The sequence below is a fragment of the Mus caroli genome, unplaced genomic scaffold (assembly GCF_978045245.1).
Source record: "Mus caroli unplaced genomic scaffold, Mus_caroli_1 scaffold_9, whole genome shotgun sequence".
NCBI classification, from domain to species: Eukaryota; Metazoa; Chordata; class Mammalia; order Rodentia; family Muridae; genus Mus; species Mus caroli.
The window spans coordinates 70195462-70212844 of record NW_028227264.1 but is presented as its reverse complement, the minus strand read 5'-3'; the positions used below and the strand labels follow the sequence as shown (position 1 = coordinate 70212844).

At 39.8% G+C, this 17383-nt stretch overlaps 1 pseudogene; it reads left to right on the top strand.

Annotated features, from left to right (window-relative positions):
• Positions 1-8996: 8996 nt before the first annotated feature.
• Positions 8997-9812, top strand: LOC110303872 (jupiter microtubule associated homolog 2 pseudogene; annotated as a pseudogene).
• The last annotated feature ends 7571 nt before the right edge of the window (positions 9813-17383 follow it).

The following is a 17383-nucleotide window of genomic DNA, read 5'->3' as shown; positions in this document are numbered from 1 at the left end:
ATCTTTTCTCGCTTACTGAATTCTAGCTTTATGTAGGATATAATAACTCTCAGAGCCTGTACAATGTCAGAATTCAGTACTGCACTTACATGTACATAAATACACTTGCACGCAGGCACACACACGTACACATAAACAACAAAGATATCATTTTTAAGAGCTTAATGTGTCAATTTTTCTGTTGTTTTAAAGTTTTTATTTATTTAATTCTTTTTCATTATTTTATTTATTTACAATCCAGCTCTTAGCCTCCTTCCTCCTCACCTCCCTCCATGAGAAAATGCCCCACCCCCTGCAACTAGGCCTTCCTACTTCCTGGTGCCTCAAGTCTCTTAAGGATTAGGCTTCTCTTCTCCCTCCTTGGCCAGACCATGCAGTCCCCTGCTATATATGTGTTAGGAGCCTCTGACCATCTTATGTTGCCTGGTTGGTGGCTCTTGAGAGATCTCAGGGGTTGGGGTTAGTTAAGACTGCTGGTCTTCCCATGAGGTCACCCTCCTCAGCTTCTTCCATCCTTCCCCTAATTCAACCATAGGTGTCCCTAATTTCAGTTCAATGGTTGGGTGTTAGTAGCTATATCTGTCTCAGTCAGCTGCTGGTCGGGCCTCTAAAAGGACAGCCATTCTAGGCTCCTGTCTGTAAGCACACCACAGCATCAGTAATAATGTCAGGCCTTGGTGCCTCCTCATGAGATGGACCCCAAGTTGGGAGGGTAACTGGACTGCTTCTCCTGCCTCTTCCCCATTTTTGTCCCTGCAGTTAGACAGGAACAATTCTGGGTCAGAGATTTTGACTGTGGGTTGGTAACTCCATCCCTCTGCTTGAAGCCCTGTCTAACTATTGGAGGTGGACTCTTAGAGTTCCCTCTCCCAACTGTTAAGCATTTCATCTAAGGTCACTCCCATTGAGTTCTTAGAGTCTCTCACATCCCAGGTCTCTGATACTTTCTAGAGTGTCCTCCCACCACCACCACCACCACCACCCCAAGGCTGAATATTTCCATTCATTCCCCTGTCCCTCTGGGCTGCTCTCCTGTCACTCCCTTATCTGATCTTGTTCTCCTTTTCTCCTCCCCCTCCCCTCTCCACCAAGTTCTAGCCCTCTTTCTCTGTCTCCCATGATTATTTTCTTCCCCCCTCTAAGTGGGATTGAAGCACCCTTACTTGGGTCTTTCTGCTTGTTAACCTTCTTATGTTCTATGGGTTGTATCCTAGGTATTCCGTACTTAATTACTCCCCAAGATTCTGGCCTCTATTTTAGGAATATGTAGCTCTTTCAACAAATGACATTACAAACTTCAATTTACTCCTGAATGATACCTTCAGGTGGCACCTTGAAAATCTTCATCTAACACATGATTGAACATAATTCAACATATCTGTTTTGATTGCTTTTAAATCCTTTCCTCTTACTTTAGTTATAGTTAATTAGAGAAAATACATAAATAATTTTCATTATTTTATAATATCCTTTGAGCACTAGCATGTCATCAGAGACATATCCTTCTTTTATGACCCATGATTTTGTCCATAAGGTTTTCTGTATCTAATGACCTGTAAATTAGTAAGAAATTAAGGCATTCTCTCCTCTACCTCCTTCAGCTAGCTATTTCCTATGAGTTGAGCATTCCTCAGTGTTCATAGGCTTGAAACATGAGCCCAGTGTGCCCATGTTAAGATGCTGACCTTTAAGTTGAGATGGTGTCAGAAGAGTTCTGATCTCATGAATAGCTTATTGAATTAATCTCAGGCAGATAGAATTTGAAGAGTAGATTTGCAGTGAAAGTGAGTTTGGGTCTATTGGTTCTCTCTGAGGTATTCACTCTTCCTTTTACCACATCTTCTGCCATGGGTTAGCTGATGCAGTAATTAGTGACTCTTGCCCCTGCCACAGGTATGTCATCTTCAACATCTCAGCCTCCAACACCATGAATCACCTAGTCCTTGTAGCATGCTAGAAGGTGTTCTAACAAAGTGTCTATCCTTACAACACTCCCAACATCCTTAGGGCTTTTTCTGACTTTCTCTTCGTGCCTTTTAACTTAAATATATCCTTATTCACAATGACAGACAAGCTTTCTATGAAGTCAGGAAATCAGAAGTATGCCCTGTGTGTGCATTAAGGAGGGAGATCAACTGCTACATTACAGTGTATCATGGACATTTAACATTATTCATGGGGCAAAGTTGTAGATGGAAAATTCTAGAAAACAATGCCCTAGGTTTTGGGTTTTTTTTTAATGTGTGCTTGTGCAGTTGTTTGGTTTTTTTTTTTTTTCTATGTGTTATCATTCCACACTTGGGAAAGGCATGGCATACCTACCCACTGCTCATCATCATTTGACAGTTAACTTCATCTGCACACCACTGATCATGCTGGAGTAGATGTGGGGTCAGATGGTTATCACTTTTAATTCAGTGAGATGACATACTTAGAAACAACTTTATAAAATACAGTTTGTGTGAAAGAAACAGTGTTTTCCTTTCCAAATTTTAAAGCTTACAATTTATTAATCTTGCAATTAATCAATATAAGGACAAATGGCAAAGCAGGCAGGACTCCCATTGCTTGATGACTTTTTAGACAAATCTCAAAATCCAATTGACATTTCGTGCTATTTAACTTCCACACTCAAACCTTATAATAACCTTTACTTTCAAGCATCTTGTCTATTTTTAGAATGTTGATTACATTACTGAATAGATCTAGTACACACCATATATCAGCTTACACACAGTCAAGCAGTCATAATTTTTAAAAGTAAAATTATTTTAATGAGATCATAATGGGATTCCTTTAAAGTGAGTTTTATGCTATCTCCCTCACAGTTGCATGTGTCTGCTCTTCTTCAGAGGACCATGAGATGACACCAGGGCATCCTGTATTCAGTCATTATATCACTGGCCTTCCCATTGGCCTCTGAGCTTGACATGAGGCACTGATGCGTCCTGGTTCAGACATGGATGGTAACCTACATGGAGGTTCTTTATCAAGTATGTATAGGTTGGCAGGTGGGCATACAGAAGGACCAGATGAGGGTGAAACTGATTGATTTGTGATTATTACTCTCTAATTGAATGAAAAAGCATAAACCAAGGGATTTTGAAATATGTAAATAAGTTGTGTATCATACATATTTATTTGTATTAAAATCATGCAATGAATATTCTATGTGGTACTTTTTAACATTTATTAAAATATATATTCTTTAAAAATTATGTCACACTTGCCTTCTTTTCTCATACTCAATGTGCAATTGGACATACATTGAAATATCTCCTGACAATATTTTTCTGTGTTATAAGAACCACATGTCATCATTGCTGCCAGATAGTATTTACTAGCTCTAATCTGTAGAATGTTTTCACTATCTTGGTTCTGATATTTACATATACAATTAGCTGTGAAGAGTTCATTATTTTTAAATTTACTAAAAGCAAAAGGTATATATTATCTTCAGATATTAAGGAATTAAAACACAAACATCTACTGTTGAAAAAATTTACTGAGACACTAGAAAACCTCCACTGGAAAACCTCCACTTGTAGTTGTTGAGTTCTGATACTTCCTTTGGCAAAATTTAAATATAGGTGACAGAATTCAAGATATGTGGCAATTGATACAAAAAGAGGTGACGGTTGCCTATCCTATACAGGTCTAAAATGACAAATTTAAACAACTATTTTCAGAGAAATTTCAGGGACCAAATGGGAAAATTCACCTGAACGTTCAACTTAAATGTAACTGCTCAGTTATATGAGTAACTGAATGCCAAGATTGTCATTAATATGGAGGAAAGTAGCCAGTGGGAAATAATTCTCAGATGTGAAGGAAAAGGATGATATTTTCTACTAAGTCTACGCAGGATCTTAAAGAGTCTGAAATAATATAATAAAATGCATAGCAGTAAAAGTCTGCTTTGTGTTCTAAATTCCTCCCACAGTTATTGCAAACGAGTAATAGAAAGTCAGTAAGTATTCAGATGTGCTAAGGCCTGGAGGTGCATGCTCAGAATCCATATGTTGAAGCCTGGGGCTCCAGGACTTCAGAATGTGACTGGGTTGAAGACTGGGTCTCTAAAGAAGTAGCTTAGTTAAGATAAGATTACTAGGGTTCTAATCCATTTGGGCTGGTCTCCTGATAATAAAATCATAACACACAAACACCCAGGCTACATATGACAAGGATGAAAGACATGACCAAAATATAACCTACTTCAAGCTAGAGAGAGAGGAAGATCAAAAAAAAAAAAAAAGTAATCATTACTGTGGGGCAAGTGAAACATGACGTCAGACAAAAACTGGGAAGATTCAGCAATTCCCATATCTGAGAATGATTAACATTTCATCAACTCCTGACCCTGTTCCTATCCTGGAGCACATGACCATAACACACATATGAGGATCATGACCACTAGTCACAGAGCACAGAGTTCTCCATGCTAATGAGGTATATAGATGGGACACCCTGAGGGTTTAGCCAATAAACTTTCCTTCCCGCAAAGGCGTTCTCTTCCTGCAAAAGGTATTTCATCTCTGCTCCACCCTGAGTAGGTTGTAGGCATCCTTTTCACTACCAATAAATTGTTTGGACATGTAAGGAACCTCTGTCTCACCAGGAACCACCACGAGAGGAAGACTTCCTTATACAGAGCTGACCACCTAAGTCTCCACACACAGACATTCAACCTTTAGCTAAGTTGGATTTCCCCCTCCCCCACCTACCCTTGGCTCATCACTGGCATGTGGGCACCCACTGTCCCAGACTCGTCACACTTACCAGCAGTAGCTGGGTGTCCTGGAGTTAGGGAACCCTAGCTTCAGCCCCAGCCTCTGTCCTTTTTTACACAGGCTGGGCCCCCCCATCTTAGGCTGTGTTTTATTACCCCTATACCCCAATGATGATGATGATGATGATGGAATATAACCTAGCAACTACCATTTAGTCTGCCCAAGCAGCATTCACACATCCCAGTGTTGAGGCTGAATGTGAACACACACATTACTGGATATCTGGTCCCCAGGTGACTAGAAAAAGTCTATCCTGTGGTTAGACAGAACAGGAAAAGAGAGCTAATAAAACTGGAAATAAAAAGTAGACTATTAATATATATTTTACAGTAATTAGGATTGGGGAAGAATATGATGAACAACTGGGCAGTAAGTATTTGATTTCAAGAAATTTAAAATAAATAAACTTTTAAAATAATTAGAAAATCTAAATAGGACTGAAATTCATGAGAGATTGAATCAGAAAGGTAACATTTTAAAAAATATAAAAGGTCAAATGAATTCTGCCAAATGTGTAAATCATCCAGTTTTCTCATTTGGTATATGTGTCCAGCATTCCCACAGGAAAACTAGAGAATGTTAAGCATTATGAAGAAATACTAATGCAAAAGTCTTCAACAGAACCAGGCCAAGCCCATTCCTCAGTGTGTCAAAAGGATTGTTTGCTGAGACAAAGCCAATTCACCCCTAAAACCATACAATTCGTGAATGAATTGTCTTCTGTTAATAATATACTCAAAGCTAAAAAATTGAGAGTATTTTCACTAAAATCAGAAACAAGATAAAGATGATTGTTTTTACAATTTCCCCTCATCTCAGAGCTAAAACCCAGCCAAACTAAGGAGGCAAGCAAAGTAAGTAACATGTATGGACTATAATTGGGTCAGTGAAATGGCTCAGGAGGTAAAGGCACTTGTTCACATGCCCGAGGACCTGAGTTCAATCCTCAGAACCAACAGGGTAAAAGGACAGGACCAATTCCTGCTCGCTCGCCTCTGACTCCACAAATGCACAATGGTATATATACACAGATACATACATAAACACAACTCAATTAATTCATCAATAAATAAATACATGAAAAAAACTACTTAGGAATTAGCCAAGAATGTCAATAACTTGTACAAGTTAATCTATAAAATACTGCTGAAAGAATCGCTATATAAACAGAAACATATAGCATGCTCAGGTTACTATTTTGCTAAAATTAAAAATTCCAATTCTATCCAAAGCTTTTTAGACATTGAATATGACCCATTTCGGAATACCAATGGATTATTTTTGTAGACTTGAAAAGCTCATCCTAAAATCATATCTCAAGGATACTACGTAATATACACTACACTATTGGAAAAATAAACATGGAAGACAGGCTCATTTTATTTTCCCCCAAATCTACAGTAATCAAGAGTCAGCACCACCATCAAGTACAGAAATATAGACAGATGAAACATAATAGAGAACAGAGATCAACCTTATATGTGTGACCAAATGATTTTTTTTAAGCAATGAAGGGTTATGGCTGGATTGCAAAGCAAGGGGGTCAGTCTACGACAGCAAGGAAGACCTGGAAATAGCAACAAGTGGTGTTTTCTGGTCTCATTGCCTCTTCCCTCAGGAAAGCTCAGATCAAATGACTTTTCACAAGTGTGCCAAGAAGAAATGTCCAACCACTGGAGCCTATGGGGACTATTTCTCATTCAAATAATCACCAGGATGATTTACGGTTGAACCAGATTCATAGCTAACTGGGCACATGCAGCCATGGGTCTCCATGTATACACTCCCATCGACTATACTCTTCTTTCCTTTCATCTGGCATCATGCCCTTAGCCACAACACACCGGGTAATCTTCAAGGCTGCTCATGAAATGGTCTAGTCTGGGAAGCCACAACACTAAACTCTAACCTGTTCTGAAAACACATATTAATGATAACACACATCTATTTGTTTATATCAAACCTTTGCCTGTACTTCTGTTTAAATGGGGGCAGTAGCTAAAAGGTTATTACTGAAGGCAGTGGTTTACAAAAATTTACCATCTGCCTTTACAGAAAAAAATTCAATATGTGTGCTCATTATTCATTTGTGAAATGTATATTACCGAAGAGGACTTTTAAGTAATTTTTTATCTATACCAAAAAAAAAAAAAAAAGACTCTCTTTGAACTTGACAAAGAGCAGTTCCCAGTGGTCTCCAGAACTGATGTTGACAACGTAGTTTAAAATTCACACTAAGTATACTGTTAACACAGAGAATAATCACAATGAGACTGCTTTTTAATTTGGAAATAGAAATGGAAAGGTTTGGTTTTATTAAAAGCAAAAGTCTCCTCGAATTTCTAGAAGCTCAATTTGAAAGGATAAAACTTGCATGAGGAGTTAGGGGAAGGACTTGAAGGAGATGAAAGATTTTGCAAATCCATAGGAAGAAGAACAATATCAACCAACCAGACCTCCCAAAGCTCCCAGGGACTAAACCACCAACCAAGGAGTACACATGGAGGGATCCATGGTTCCAGCTGCATATAAATAAAATAACCAATAAAAATAAATGAATAAACCAACATACAAAGTCAAAAACCCTACTGTAGCAAGAACTTGTTTTTAATGTGTACAGCTCAGTTCTGTCCTTCCATGAGCACACAGAGTTACAAAAACCTTTGGCACTGTGATCTTCTATGCATGGATTCAGAACATTTTATCAACTCAAAAATATTTCCCATTTCTTACTCAAAGACACCTACTCTTCCATTTCCAATCATTAGCAGTGACTGCCTGTTTTTCTTTCTCTGTGCACTGGCTTAGTCCGGACATTTCAAATAAGTGGAGGTATACAAATGGATTTTGTGCCTGGCTGCCTTCATGTAACATCATGGTGTAAAGGTCAAGACTAATGAGGCAAATACACAAGGAAGCAAGGAGGAGAGAGAGTCTAGAGCCAACCTCAGTGAACATGGTTATCATCAATATTCCCTTAGGACAAACATGTAAGTCCTCTGACTCGTCACATGCAGCAACATGCAACCGTGCTAGAAACCATATTGATCTCACCAGGAAATCCTGGATTCCTTTCAGAAAAACAAACAAAATTCTCAAATGACTTGGTAGACACTGGGCTGCTGCTGTTGTTGCTAGTCAAGCATGGCAAAGACTAGATCCCATAACATTGCCCTTGGAGCAACTGACCTTCTAGGTATCGAATGAACTTTCCCTGGTAATCACCTACGAAGTCAGGCTCCTGTTTCCACCTTTTGAATTGTGTCTTTGTCAGGAACTGTTGTTTTCTTTCTTGAGTTAAAAATAAAACCTTTTTCTTGCCCTGGAAAGTCTCGATCAAATCCAAACCATTTGATCTGTATCCTTCATATGACCGTTTAAAAGATTCACCCTGGAAAGGAAGGTACACTTGAATGGAAGATTACATAATCATTTGTTTCTTCGTGTCCCTCCAGGAAACTTTAGAAATTTCATTTGTAATCTTCCTATCTAATGCATTGTGCTTTGTTGTTCCAAAAGAAAAATCCAGGGTGTCTCATTAGTTCTGTCAACTTTACTATGTGCCATTTAGTTAAATGTAAATTTTCTTTAAAAAAAAAAGGTGGGGGGGTGCATGACATTCTAGGGGCAACATGGGTTGCTTGGTGTGAAACATTAGCTGGAGTGGAAAACTCTGACCGTCCCTTGAAGTCCCTTGAGGACGTAGTCTTGATGGCTCCACTAAAAAAAAAAAAAAAGTGAGCTGCTCATTCATCTGAGAAAACAAACGACTGAGACATTCACTAACCCAGGCACAGTGCCCTATGTGTTCTCTAACACGGGCACCTGGCCTTCCTAAAGGAAAACAAGTGAAACTTCTAGGTATGTAGAGACGTGTTTACTTTCTGCTGTAAAATAAGGAAGAAAAGTTTATCTATACTGCCATCACCCAAATGTGACTACTACCCCTTTTTACCAATTTGTTTGGGAAAGAGCACGATAACTTTCCATTAGTCTAACCAGCAGATATTTGTTATCTATATGTCAGAGGTAAATCCCTTTCTATAAGGTCAGAGGCCATGACACAAGCAACAGAAATGAGCTCACAGAATCCCTGGTTTCAAATATAAGTAAACTCAAGAGCGTCCCTGGTTACAGAAGTGAGCTCATGCCTAGTTACGGAAGTGACCTCATAGCGTCCCTGGTTACAGGAGTGTGCTCAGAGAATCCCTGGTTACAGAAGCAAGCTCACTCACAGTGGCAGCTGTTGAAGTGCGGGGCCACGGTCGACATGTTCCAGGGCATGGACGGCCACTCTGGCGGGTTGGGCTCCAGATCCATGAAGCCACCAGGAGGAGAATCGAGTGATCTTTTTGGAAGTCTAGAAGAACGCATTCCTTCAACACGCAAACCAAATAGGATGGCATCCAATATTTTTGGACCACCTGAAGAGCCTAAAAATATACCCAAGAGGACAAATCCACCAGGGGGCAAAGGAAGTGGGATTTTTGATGAATCAACTCCTGTAAAAACTCGCCAACGTCTGAATCCACCCGGTGGGAAGACCAGTGACATATTTGGGTCCCCAATTACTGCCACTGCGCCCCTGGCACACCCAAACAAGCCCAAGGATCACGTTTTGCTGTGTGAAGGCGAAGACTCTAAATCTGACCTGAACGCGGTACGAAATGCCACACCCAGGGGAGAACATGCAAAGAAACCGGAGCCAAAACCTACAGTTGACAATCACGAGCCCAGACTGGGGCCAAGACCTCGCTCCCACAACAAAGTCCTGAACCCACCAGGAGGCAAATCCAGCATCTCCTTCTATTGAGAGGTTCCTGCTTTGCCTGTAACTAGATTGGACGACACTCAGAGACAGGGTATTGAGTGTTAGTGTTTCCTTTAACCCGAATGAGTTGGGGGTGGGAGAGGGTTTGTCATGCATGTGGGATTGGCTGCTCATAGGCCTTGCTGTCATTGGAAGAGCTGCCCCGAGGACTGTGCCTTCTAGACTGCCAAGATATAAATCTTCGGTGATAAACTGGGATGTTCTGCCTCCTCCTTCCTTGTTAGTTTGCTCTCTGTGAAACAGATCTGTAAAGTTGTGCGGAAGGCAGAAGAACTGGGACCCATTAGCAGAAGGATGCCAGGGTCTATCTTGTCCTTGGATCAGCAGTTTGCTGGTTGTTGAGCATCTAAGAATGGTTTGGTTGAGAAACAACCCAAACCACCTATTCCTTCACTGTAGGATAGAAGAGATGCAGAAACAGACACACTTAAAGACAAAGTAGAGGCTACATTAAGCCTTTCCTTTCAGGAAATGCCTGTCACTAAATGCTTCCACCTCTCAGATACCTCTGAACCCTAATGTCTCCTCCTCCCAATGTGTCACCTTATAGTATTGAAGCATACTTGCTCCGTTTGGTTGCAGTCAACAGTAAATCAACCCATTATTTTCAGTCCTGTACTGGGTGGAAGTTTAGGGGTTTTGTTTTTATTTTATTTAATCTTGTTTTATTTTTAATTCATCGATCCTCTGAGTTATCCCATGACCTCCTCCTAAAACCATGGCCAAGTCTGAGGTACAGTTGGCTTAACTTCTGGCATGCCAGTACTGCCTTTTGTTTATCTCATCAACCTTAGGCATAGGCCTTAGTGTTGCACCTGTGAGTGGATTCTCTCTGTTCATGGTTCTTCCCATACATACGGTCTCTGGCCTCTGCAGGGCCATCCATGTCCAGGTATTAGGTAGATTCCTGTTCTCCTATATTGCTTTGTTCCTGCAGTTGGAAGGAAAGTCTGCTGAAGGATGTTGGCTTGGCTTGGCTTCTTTACCAAAGTCTGGGAAGATGTCCTTAGTATTAGCTTCTTATAAATACCTGTGCACTGCCTCAACACTTCGAAAAGTGCTACACCAAAGGTGTTCTGTTACACCAAAGAACAAAAGCTGCCCCAGCTGCCTCTAGAAAGCTTTAGACTTCTTGAGCTTGCTCATACACAGTGTTCCTTTTACAATAATGTTACAACTGTCATATGACAGCAGAGGTAACTGGGTTTTATAGTCATGTCACTTCATCTATCAGGCAGATGTCCATCCTGGTCAGCCCTTGAAGGGCTCCTTGCTCCCCTTCTGATGTGCATCTGTGGAAAGGGCTTCTATGCAATGCTACTTTTGCTTCTCCCACCTACAGAGAGCTTCACAGCAGGTGCCAAAAATACCCTTAGTACATTTTGGAGAAGTGGCGATCCTGTGGTCACACTCACACCGACCTACGAGTGCCTGCAGGAGCCACCTGCAGATCTCTGCTTCCTACCAGGTCTGTTGAGGGATCTGCCTGTGGCTTTGTCAACCAAAGAGTTCCCCGCTTCAGCTGACCTGTATCCTGAAGCCAAGTAACATGTCTTATATGTATGTAATTCTCTAACAACTCAAAAGAGCTGTGGTTCAGTCACTGTGAGGATCTCATTTAGAATTCAGAGGACTTTTCCACTTAAGAAAATGTCATACCTGATGTTTGCTTTATTTAGCCCAGACACTAACTTCTTTAGCTTATAAGGAAATAATACGATGATAGAAATAAACCTTTTGTAGCTGTGCTCCTAAGTAGAAAATGACTTGTGAATTCCAAATTGGATTTGTCAAGAAGGAATCTAACATAAAGCTCCAAGCTCCACCTGCTGGCCTGGATGGCTGGGAGGATATGGGGACCTGTGACAATAACCTACAGCAGTGATTGCCTTCTTCATCTCTCCATCTTTCTATCTCTTCCACTACAACTGGACTCAAAGCCTAAATCTATAAATCAGTCCTTAGCTAAATCCAGTGGTATTCAATTTTCACCTGCATTAAGCCTTAAAACTTTTTAAAGTGCATTTGGTGCCAACATTTTTCTATTGCTATGTCTGAGCAAGAAACCTGTCCTTACATCATAATGCAACCTTGATAGGAATATTATGATATTTTTATGAGGCAAACGTGGTTAAAATTGTTTAATTAAACCTAGTAACCACAAAAAAAAAAAAATCCATGGTTGCAAGAGTGAGCTGAGAGCATCCCTGGTTACAGATGTGAGCTCAAAGCATCCCTGGTTACAGATGTGAGCTCAGAGCATCCCTAGGTACAGAAATGAGCTCAGAGCATCCCTGGCTATACAAGTGAACTCAGAGCAAAGATGCATTGACTCAAGCTATGTACATCCTCAGGGACAGTACCACACTGAGACTGAATCCTAGCATTCAATTTTCCAGTGTGCACAGGGCTCTGGGCAGGATTGTCAATTCCAGGGCAGTAGCTTAAAGGTTTTAAAGATCTAGGTCAAGGGGTACAGCTCACTGGGAAAGTGCTTGCCCACTGTGCACATGCAAGACTTTGGGCTCTATCACCTACCAGAGAAGGGAGAATCTTTTAAGCTCTCAAAACTAAATCAACTCAAAAAGCTCTATTCTGTTCTTATCAAGACATAAGCTTTTCAGGAAAAGGCCATATTTTTTTTCTTATTCTCCTATCATAGTAATCAAAGATTAGCAAGTCTGTGTTCAATCGATGTAAACATTTGAGTTCCCAAGGTTGTTATTTATAGGAATGTTTTCTTTAAACGCTACATCTCCCTGAGCCCCAGCAAAGAGTACTTAGAATTAGGTGAAGAGAAAGTTTCCATATAGGTGTTAGTGTAGCAGTCATGGTAAACATCACTCTGCTTAATTAAAAAGAAACCCTAACTTTCAAAAAACAAAAAAGAAAGAGAAAGGAGGAAGAAAGAAAGAGAGAGAGAGAGAGAGAGGAAAAAGAAGGAGGAGGAGGAGAGAGGAAGGAAGGAAAGAAGGAAGGAAGGAAGGAAGGAAGAAAGGAAGGAAGGAAGGAAGGAAGGAAGGAAGGAAGGAAGGAAGGAAGGAAGGAAGGAAGGAAGGAAGGAAATAAGCAATTCCTGTGATTGGATGGTTTTATATACAAGTGAATAACTTCAGTTTTAAATTTGCACTTAGATAAAGTAAGACTTTAAAAAGTTAAGAAAAGGCTTTAGAAATATCATTTTTTGTGTGCTAAACTCTGAAGAATTATCCAACACTGTGAAAAAGTTTCAGACTACAATTGAACTATAAACTCAAAAGCAACTATAATCCCATCATGATTAAAACTGCAGGAGCTTAAAGTTTGATTAAAATGAAATTATTTTTTGTCAGAATCCACAATATCTGTCAGCAAAAAAAAAAAAAAAAAAATCACATTTTCCTGTAGGAATTTAATGTCAAGCCAATTAACTGAGTTAGCTTTCCCTTTAAAATTCAGGCAAATTTGCAGTTCAGAGCCTGGTTCAAAGACACACTTGTGCACACACAATCCAGGGTTACTGCTAAAAGGTTTATTCAGTGGTTAGGAAAAGAAAGAAAAATCCCAAACAAAGCATTTGAGACAGAGAAAAAAAAGTCTTCCCAATATACAACTGAGAAAGTTTTATGTTTTGTTGTCCATGTACTTCTGGGCATGGGACCCGGCCTTAGGAGTGGTTTTATAACACTAGTGAGAGTCTGTTCAAGGATTTTCATTTGTGAGTGTTTATCAACTGGAGATAGCTTCTGAGTTAGAGATGGGAGCCTGTGTCCACTCTTAGCACTGGGGCCACATCAGGCCCAGACATGTGCAGGACACGTACATGCTGCCACAGTCTCTGTGAGTTGATATAGGCATCAGTCTTGCTGTGTTTCAAAGGCCTTGTTACCTTTGTGTCCTCAATCTCCTCTGGCTCTTACACGCTCTCTACCTCCTCTTCTAGAAGGTTTCCTAACTTTGAGGGGGAGAGAATTGATGGAGACATCTCTTTTAGGACTGGGTGTTCCAAGGTCTCTCTCATTTTCTGCACATTGTCCAGTTGTGAGTCTCTATATTTATTCCCATCTACCTCAGGAGAAAATGTCTCTAATGATTACCAAGTAAGACATTGATCTTGTCTATAAGTGTAGCAGAATGTCATTAGGAGTCATTTTATTGCTACATTCCTTTAGTAGAACAGTAGTAGTTGGTTGTTCTCCTGGATCTCAGTCTCAGGTTCTTGGCCAGATGATCAGAGTTAGGTATAGGTTCAATGTTATGGAATAGGACTTCAACCTAATTAGATATTAATTGTTAGTCTCACAACCTTTGTGCCACTATTAAGCTGGTGTTGAAATATTTAATAAGTAAATTCCATTGGTGGGTTGATACCTGCCTCAATGATTTACATTCTGGAATGAAAGTTGTATACATAGACTCTATGTTTTGATATTCATTAATTAGCATAATAGCTGGGCTACTGCCTAACCTACACTACTGATAGAACCTACCTCACCAATAATTCTGAGTTATAACTTACTAAATTCTGCATTCTCTCTTGGCTGCTCTGGGCTGCACTCTCCTGGGTCCTTCATATGGTGGCCATGCCTCTCTATTCTGTACTATTCTCAGGCATGGTGTCTCTCCTCTTTTCCCCACTCTTCCTGAATGGTAGCTCTCCTCTCCCTTCTCCTCTTTCTCAGTCGCAACCCCAGGAAAATCCAAAACCCCACCTCTGTCTGTCCTTCCCAGCTATTAGCTGTTGACATTTTCTTAAAACACAAAAATTCTAAGATAACTTGACAAGACATTCATTCACTCAACCTAAACCAGGCTAATGTAGAAAATAGAAGGGAATTTAATTGAAGTTACATATATAGGAAAGGATGTTAATACAAGGTATATAAAGAGAAAGGGTTATAAATATATCAACATATACTCATTAAAGTAATTCAGGCCTTTGATCTCAAATATAGGAACAAAGGCACAAAGATAGAGAGAAACCCTGTCTCAACACACTAGCCCTTCTTGCACACAGGTTGCCATTGTAGATTGAAGGGTTTGTAGCTGGGTGCTTTTTTAATTTTTCCCTTTGGTAGCATGTAGAGTCCCATGTAGTACCATGTGTTGGTGAAGGCTCTAGGTAGAGAACAACTCCATTTCACCAAGTTCAGTGAATCAAGGAGTTACTAACTTCAGCAATAGGATATTACCATCAGTTTGTAGAGAGCAACCAATAGACTTGCCAATAACCTGCATAGGTGTAACTGTTCTGAAAACTGGTATCTTTATTGGGCCCATTTGGGGCTCAGTTTCCTCCATTATCTGGTGATTCAACTTAGATCATCTTTGTGTGTGTGTGTGTGTGTGTGTGTGTGTGTGTGTGTGTATTTCAAATGTATTAAGATTCCATAAATGGTCTCATATAGCCCTTGGACTTAGCTGTCCCTTTTTAGGTACCAGCCCTCACTGCCCTCTTCCCTTCCCTTCATCATTTGATTCCCCAGGTCTAGCCCCTCCCCCAGCTATAACTTTTATTTCACCTTCCTAGGATAATTGATTCTTCCCTCTAGTCCCTAACTCTCCTTGTAACTTCTTGGAATTTATGGATTGTAGTTGGCTTGTAAAAGACTTAACAGCTTATGTCTATATTTAAGTGAATACATCTCAAATTTGTTTGGGAAGGTCTGAACTACTTAACACAGGATGACTTCTTTAGCTCTATCAAATTACTTGCAAATTTCTTGATTTCATTTTTTTTTAAACAACTAAGTAATATCCCTTCTGTATGAATGTACCATATATTCCTTACTCATTCAGGGACTGTGAGACATCTAGGGGGTCTCCAATTTCTGACTATTATGGATATAGCTGCATTGAACATGAATGAGCATCAGTCTTCATAGTAGGATCCCTTAGGTAGATGCCCAAGAGTGGCACAGATAGATCTTGAGGTAGATTTAATCCCAGCTTCCAGAATCCCAAACTGACTTCCATAGTGGCTATACAAGTTTAGAGTCCCACCAACAATGGATAAATACACCCCTTATGCCACATTCTCACCAGCATGAGCTGTCACTTGTTTTATTAATCTTGGCCATTCTAACTGGTATAAGATCGAATCTCAAGGTAAGTTTGATTCCGATGACTAAGGATGTTGATGATGTTAACCATTGCAGGAAGTGCTTCTCTGCCACCTGTGTCATCTTTTGCGAATGCTCTGTTTAGATACATATGACATTTTAGTTGGTTTATTGATGCCCAGTTTTTTCCTATATTTTAGATATTAGCCCTCTAGTGGATGTGTAGTTAGTAAAAAATTTTCCTAATTCTATACCCTGATGATTTGTCTGAATGGCAGTGTCCTTTGATATTTAGAAGCATTTCAGTTTCATGATGACTCATTTATTAATTTATTTTCTTAGTGCCTGTACAAACAGTGCTGTATTCAGAAAGTCCTTTCATGTACCAATGAGTTCAAGACTCTTCCCCATTTTCTCTCTTATCAAATTCACTCTATCTGGCCTTATATTGAAGTCTTTGAACCATCTGCTGGTCCATAGGAAGGAAGAAAGTTGGGTCTGCCTGGGAGATCTGAGGAGTCCATGGAGAATAAAGGAAGAAAGTTCCCTGCATGTTGTCTGCTTTGAGGACAGTAGAACAAATTGATTTGTGATATGAACCTGGGGAATTGTAACTGAAAGGTAGGAGGGAGAGTAAAAATTACCTTCATGATTCCTTGCTTATCACAGGTGGGATTCCAAGGAGATACTATCTCTAAGTGTTGGTAGGTGAGACAGAGGGATATGGTGAGGAAGGAAGAACATAGAAGATCTGTTGAGTCACTTTGGAATATATACAGATATTAAGAAGAGGGAGCACCGGGTGATCTGCTACCAAGTTTGGGATAAGGCTGGGCAATGAGAATTGGAGAATGGGAAGAAGAGTCAAAATGGCTTACCTATTTCCCTAGCTGTCATCCCACCAGGTTTCCAGGGAGAAAGTGCCTCTGGTGCTACCTGGTGAAACAAAGAAATGGTGTAGGTAAAAGAGGGCTGGTTCCCTAGCATGGGCCAGTGAGAGTTCCAGAGAAAGATTACCGTGGCTCTTGTCAGTTGAGACCCTGTCTTAGATTTTGAAATGTGCATTTAGTTCCATAAATTCAATTTATTATTTAATACTTATTTAGTAATATACAGAAATATTGATATGTGGTATAGTGCAACATGATATAAGTCCAACATATCGACTCTAGTCACATCTCACACATCCCACTATTGCCATACTACAGTAGCAATGAATTCCAATTATCCCCATGGTATCACTGATAACCTTGAAACTACAACTGGGATCCCAAACATTACAGTCTTTCTCTTTTGTTTTGTCTTCAATGCACCCATGTTGCTTTCCAATAAACTTTCTCATGCAACTAAGAAGTACTGAGTAGAAAAGACAGTTATCCCTCTATAATAAATAATTAAGTGGAAAAAATGAAAGATTTTATATTGAGTTTAGAGTCTGTGACTGCTTTTGGAGAGTCAAATGAGTTTACATGCTTCAGAGGGGCAGAAATCAGCAATCAAGACAAAGTTATAGAGGAGCCATTTTGAACTCAAATTTAAAAAGAAGTTTGTGTCTAGCATGATGTTTCTTCACTGATTCATTAGGTACCTTGCATAATATTCTTTCATGTAATATTCCAGCCACTTCGTGACATACATGATACTCTTCCTAATAAGTAAAAAAAAAAAAAAAAAAAAAAGTATGTAACTTAGAAAGTTGCTTACTTACCCAAGGCTAGCAC